Here is a 6,958-nt window from a genome sequence, read left to right on the forward strand (position 1 = left end):
GTGGTAAGAACAAAATAGCAGCTTTAAACGCAGGAAAACACAAAGAAAATTACATTTATATGACTATTTTTCTCCACAACACTTCCACTGGTGCTTGACTGGGAGGTGGATGATATGCTCAAATGATGAATATGAAGAGAAATCTATAAGAGATGGAAAAAAATGAACCATAGTGCTCCCAAAACTGTGTATGCAACTTCTACTCCTTGCAACAGAAGATCGTATGGACTGTGAGAGATGGGTGAAGGGATTGCAGTCCACTTTCTAGGACACTAAATGTTCTCATGACAGAGCCCATGGCATCATTCAGAACTATTAGGACCAAGATGAAAGAATGAGCTTTTCATTACTGCAAGTATTTCATCTGCTTCAACAGCAAGGCCAGTGGAAGAAAGCAGATATCTGTGCTGTTTACCATATTTAGCTGTAGCTATGATGCCTTTAGTACAGGTATCCAGTAGTAAAACTAGTATTACTTCTCCATTCTGTTAATTTCTGTGTCACCTCCCAAGAAAGCTATCTCCAAAATTTTCCAGATACAAACACTCATGCAGGTCTCCTTGCTCACTTGTCAGAGGCTGAATATTTGCAGCTTTCAATGAAACTAAGACTTCACCAGTAAAGTATTTCTATTTAAATGGATTTTAGCCTTAGTATAATTACATATCACTTCCCAGTTTTGCATCTCAAAGATGTTGCACTGCAAAACGGAGACCTTGAGAAGCTTTCAACTGCTTTAAAAGGCACGCACTTTGGGTTGTAAAAAATATAGAGCTATTGAAATAATTCAAGCTACATTGATTTAACATATCTGCTTAGGTCAAACAAAAAACAAAAATCACTCTTTGGTTTCACTCATGCCTAAGGACTGTTTTCATAAAACTTTGATAAACATGATACCAGTACTATTCTGCAGAAACATTATGAAGTGGGGAGATAGGAATTCCATCCAGAAGCTACTTTCGTGGTAAATACTTTGCCCAGCTCTCCTTTCATAAATCCAGTGCACCGCTAAAAAGTCTAAGGAGATACCAGAAAGAGGTGGATTTTTTTCCTCTTAAAAATAAGGGGGGAAGCCCTCTATAAAATGTTAATACTTCTGCATTCAAGCATTTTTGACAGAATCACTCTTACTGCTTCTTAGCCCAGTGGATTAAGTGATTTCCCATAACCCCTACGTTTATTTTTATCTTATGTAATTTGTAAATAATTACATAAATGTTACTAATAATGCCATGAAACAATTACTAGTTTGGTAATCTATATGGGAATCCGCAAACCAAATCATAACACATAATGTGGTATATTGCCAAAAATATCATTAAATGCAAAATAAACTTGATTTCCTTACTACTAGCACCAAAAAGACCCCTGTAAATAGTAGTTCATTACATACGAGTCATTCAGATATTTGTCTCCAGTTATCACATCCATTGCCCTTAAACAGAGACAGAGAGAATGAGATGATCTCTGCAGGCTTTCTGTCAATTCCCTGCTTCCAATACTTAAATAATTGAGCTCTGTATCCCAGACTTCATGAAAATCTCCTGTTAAAATCCATCAGACAATTTGACATGGATGTGAAATAGTATCTGGAACTATATAGCTGTAGGTGAGGATTCTATGATTCTATCGTTGCGTGTTGTTGTTCATTAGTCTTTGACTGAGCCCAGAGATGCCGATGTCACTGGGAAATTTGCAATCAAATTCAAGTGGGAGGCTTCATCCCAATGGTTTTGTAAAGCTTCTTGCAGAAATAGGGCCTATTACAGCTTAACAAGAGTAATTTACATGCATCTAATTTGTAACCATGCAGCAAACTATCTTCTAGTCTATCAGACTCTTCCTCCCTTAACAGGATTTTCCTCTCAATTTAAATAGAGGCAAATTGAATATTTCAGTAGCTTTTTTTTTTTTTATGACTGCTATTTTTAGGAAAAAAAAAAAAAGAATTTTAATCTGTGGAGCCCAGACAATTGAGTCATCTGACAATTTCAGCAGAAAAAAAATGATGAAATAATGCTATGTTGCAGATTATTCAGCTGAGTGCTTATGTATTTGCAGGTGCCAGGACCAGAGAATATTCAGATTTAAAAATTATTCTTTTCTTTAAAACATTGCTATAAGAGACTAATGTCTGTTTACTACCAGGACCCTGCCTGTAAGTAGTGCCCATTTCCATCTGTATTTAAACCTATCCTGCTGATTCTTTGAGCTGGCAGAAGACAAATATATTCAGAACTTGAATGAAAATAAGAAAAGGGCAGGAAAAACACTGGGCCATGATAGGAATTTTCATAGGAAAAAATAACTACTTACACGTATCTACCAGAAATATATTTCTGCCCTTGCTTACACTACTCAGTTGCCTGTAAGCTGAGCTTTAAATTAAAAATATTTCAACGTTGCCTCATGTATTCTACTATAAACAGGCATTCACCATGACAACAGTGTTACTTATTGTAATGCTTTTATTGTAAACTTTTAGTGATGGGCAGAGATTGCTTCATTTGCCTTCTACAATTTATTTAATCCTTCTGCTATTCAGTTTTGTGTCCAGTGAATTAAATCTTTTGGGGCATTTTCATTTTACTGTAGCTCCACTGCAATGACTCTGCTACCAGAAATTAAATTCCATTCTTTATTTTCTATGTGCAAAACCAAAGCAAAATTATTACACGGTCGGAGACAAATGAACAGTGGGTGCATTTACCTGCTAGATACCAATTTTGTTATTGTATCTGAATAGCCTTGATGCTCCAGCTGTAAGCAGTACTCCGGTGTCACAGTTGTGATTCAGAGGCAGCTCACATGGTAAGCGGCATTGGGATGGGTCATTCTGATGGAGCTCCAAGAAACATCTACACTCTGCAAGAAGTGCTGAGTCAAATGTCCTCTTCCCTCTAAAACACAACAAAACAAATGCCTTAGTATGGTGCAAGGGTGATCGATTAAAACTTGATAAAGCTTGAGCTAGATCATTTCAGATCACATACTGCCTGAGGCTGCACCTTATCTGTTCTGTAAGCATTCGGCTCAATAAGAAGTTACTTCTAGCTAGTGGTGACTTAAAATCTTTTGGCTGATGGGGATCCCCACTGGTACTACCATGCAGGCACACTGTAATGTGGTTAGCTACTAGCCTGTGTGTCATCACCATATAGCACAGGAGGGAAACAAGACCAGGATTTTAAACTTGAGGTTTATAAAGTTCTGTTGGTGGTAAGCCCCAGCATTTCCAAGGTGAAAGGTGATGCTGAGGTATGAAGACCTCTGTTTTGACCAAAGACTGTTTTGTCTAATACCTCTTGCATTTTTTCCCCCAAACATGGGTACACCCACAGGCATGCCTGTCCCTTGCATAAGCAGGAAAAACAATCACAGTGCCTGGAGCAAGCCCCCACTCTAATGACTATATTAGTGCTCAGATTCCCCTTCACAGTCTCAAATAGCTGTCTCCTTGCTCACAGCCTGCCTGATGTTGGGCTGTGCATTCTAACTCTAAACCATCTAAAAATGGGTCCAGCATGAAACTCAGTTGCAGGGTTTTGAGACAGGATTTCACAGAATCCTCTGCTGTTACAGATGTGGAAGACCCATCCAGCTTAATTTCTGTAATGACTTTCGTAGACTCCAAAAGTGAGGGTGGCAAGAAGAAATATTCATTCATTTGAGAGAAATAGGGGCCCAGATATCAAGAGACTTTGACACTGAAGGTCTAGAAAGATCTGGGCCCCATCCTTCATACATTTCTGCTCATGCAGCATGCAAACTGCAGCTGTGTTTACTGTAATGATTTTCTTGTGATCACTGAGGCATAACATTTCCCAGCTCTACTGGACATAGGATGAAAGAAAGGAAGATAAAAGATCATATTTAAGTGATCACATTTTATGATCCAGATCTGGTTTAATTTGCTGTTTTATTTATACCTACTATTAAGTACAGACTTTCTGTTGATGAATACTCCTTTGGACAGGCTGCAGTCTTAACCTCTACTGGCTTTGTAATTTATGAAAAGATTACTATTAGCCCAAGTATTCTCCAAGTAAATGTTTCATATATTGCTGCTTTTGCTTGCACTCTGTGGAAAGCTACACTATATCTCTCCTGTTGGGTACATAAGGATAGAACGTGATTCCTGTAACTAACCTCACACACTCAGCTGCTTACTTATTGTGTTACATATAAATTTCAGCCTAAGAATTCTCTGGCAAGGAAACTCACAAATCTAATAAAAAACAGGTCCAAGACTTTGCATTTTGTCAGTTAACAATTCAGGAAAAGTGGAACTCAGTGAAAATCCTGTGCCTTCCATTGCAGATGAGTTTTTTAGTGTCACACAGCTTGTACGGAGCAGTAACCGTTTCCATGGCTTGTCCCATCACCCTCACGCAGACCCTTCTCATGCACTCATTCATAAGGTATCTCTGTGAATGAGTCTCAAAATGGCTGTAGGGAAAATGTTTCTTCACATCAATGTTTTTGCTATGAGACTACAAAATTAATTTCAAAGCGACTTTGTTCTTTCAAGGTCACTTCCAGCCCTTAAGATTCTGTGATTCTGTGGCCTTTAATTCTCCTGAAATTAATTTCCATCAGAATAGTGCCCTGCCTCATGGACTGTGCCGTTAGGACTGTTCATCTCAGCCATTCTGTCCACGGTTTGGTCTCAATACTAAGAGAACACCAAATCCACAAAGTATCATTCAAAAATGAAAAAAAGACAAAATCATCTCACAGTGTCATTGAGGAAAAAATGAATCTATGGAAGCCAGAACTCAGGTTTGATGAAGTGAGCAAGGTGAAAATCTTTTTTTAAATACAGCTGTTTGTAGACCAAAAATGATCTCATTTTCCCTTGCAGAGATTCTCAAGCTCTCCATTTGCCCAATACCTGGGAGGCTTGATTAACTTCAAGCTGACAGCAGCAGGCTTGTAGAAGTTGTTTCCACAGTGGTCTTCTATAAAATAAATTCTCACTATAAGCTTCCTATTAATCAAGAGTTTGTTATCTCAGAAGTCATACAGGATTGTCATCATTCTAGACACCAGATGGATTACGGATGACAGGGGATGTGAGTGGGCAAGATGGAAATAAAACAACCAGAATAAAACACCATGAACATTGCAAGCCAGACATATTTGGCAACTATACATTTGTGCCTTTATTATTTGTTAGGAACACAGTTCAGCCTTCTACTAATGTTGGCAGTTTGGAATGTGGAGTCTCATAACAACTTTAGTAGTGACCCAACTACTTTAGCCATGCAATGAGTTTAGATTGTGTTGCTCATTTTGTTTTGCTTTGATAACAAAGTAAAGAAGGCATATAGCCCCCAAAATATTATTCTCTTCTCACTGCCTCTATAGTTTCCTTTGTCAGTAAAGCCCAAGAATTGTTGGGGTTCATCAAGTGTTGAGCACCTATTGACCATCATCATTACCACTAGCAGTTGTTTCCCTCTGTCGTCTGACATATATATTTGTACCTGAGGAAGTCATCAATGTGATTCTAATTCTTTGAGAGTGCATGCAAGAAACCGATTTGGATGGGCAATGGAAACCACACAAGCATTCCATTAATTCAAAGAAGCCACCACTGCATAATGTTGAAAAAGCAGAAACAGGTTAACCATAATCATATTTGCCCTAATGTGCTGAAAAATTTTGGAAATGCAAGTAGAAAATTTCAGCTCAAAGCTTACTTTAATATCAGTATTTTAGAGAAGGGAAGAGAAGGAAGGGAAGAAGAAAATAAGAGAAAAGCTTTGGTCTTGAATTATTAATTGAAAGCCAGTGAATAAGTGTCTCACAGATCAGGCTGGATGTTTTGAAACTAAATTATTCAAAATGAAAACCAAATGCTTCACGGGAATAGTTCATGGAAGGAGTGTTTGATTTTATTAAAAAGACATTAATGATAATGACTTCAGGCATTACACAGCCTTTAGATCAGAATAAAGTAGTAAAATAGTCACCTAGTAAATTAAGAAGTAGCTTGACTTCATAACAAAGTACCAATACAGCATATAATTGACAGTGAAGTCTATAGACAAGATACACAGTCAGCTGACTTTGAGAAAAGACAAACTTTCAAACTCCAGCCAGTTAGCAAGTGTCAACAAACTCCAGACTTCATGCTTCTTATCCCCAGCTCCACCACCTTTTTTGGACTGAATCCATGTGTGCAAAGTGTGTTTAAAAAAACTAAAGTGAGATTTTTTTAAATTTGGTTGCCACTCCTACCAGTTGTTTTGGATTCATTATTTTTGTGGGAAAGCTACAATTGAGGCAATTGTGATAGCATGTAAAATGCTGTATCTTCAGGGCAGGTATCTGGCATTGACCTACCTTATCCAGAAGTTTTCTGTCCATATCACTGCATGCTGGCATGGAAAAGGTTGTCCCTTCAGTGAATGCTGACAGACAGTCTCCAAAACCAAAACTTTCTCCAGAGGAGACTGGACTCAGTCAAAGTTCCGGCCGCTGCTGGTGGACAAAAGAAATTGCTTCCCAGGAAGATATCTGCCATACCTCCTGGAAGGAAAGGTGGGGTTGAAGCTGAGTTGCTCACCATAAAGCCTTCTGGTTCACACAGGCTCCTGATTTGCAACCTTTCATCCCTATGAGAGGCTGTGCCCATCTGCCAGCAGTGGCTGCAGTGCAGCAGGGAGACAACCTCAGTGTGGGCATAGTTGATAGTCTATTTTATCAGGTCTGTTGGAGAGAGCAACCAGCTTCATTCAGACCAAGCAAATGGGGCACGATCAAGTCACAAGAAAGTTACACAATTAGAAATACAAGGTGGAGTGGCACAAGCAGCACAGAATGAATGCTGGGTGCGCCACCTGTGCACATCTTGCAAACTCAAGCACAGGCATAGGCTTTTGCTAAGGCAGTATAGATACAGCTTCCAACACCACATAGAGTTGCCAGCCCAACCCAAGTTATTTTT

The sequence above is a fragment of the Colius striatus genome, chromosome 6 (assembly GCF_028858725.1).
Source record: "Colius striatus isolate bColStr4 chromosome 6, bColStr4.1.hap1, whole genome shotgun sequence".
Classification (NCBI taxonomy): domain Eukaryota; kingdom Metazoa; phylum Chordata; class Aves; order Coliiformes; family Coliidae; genus Colius; species Colius striatus.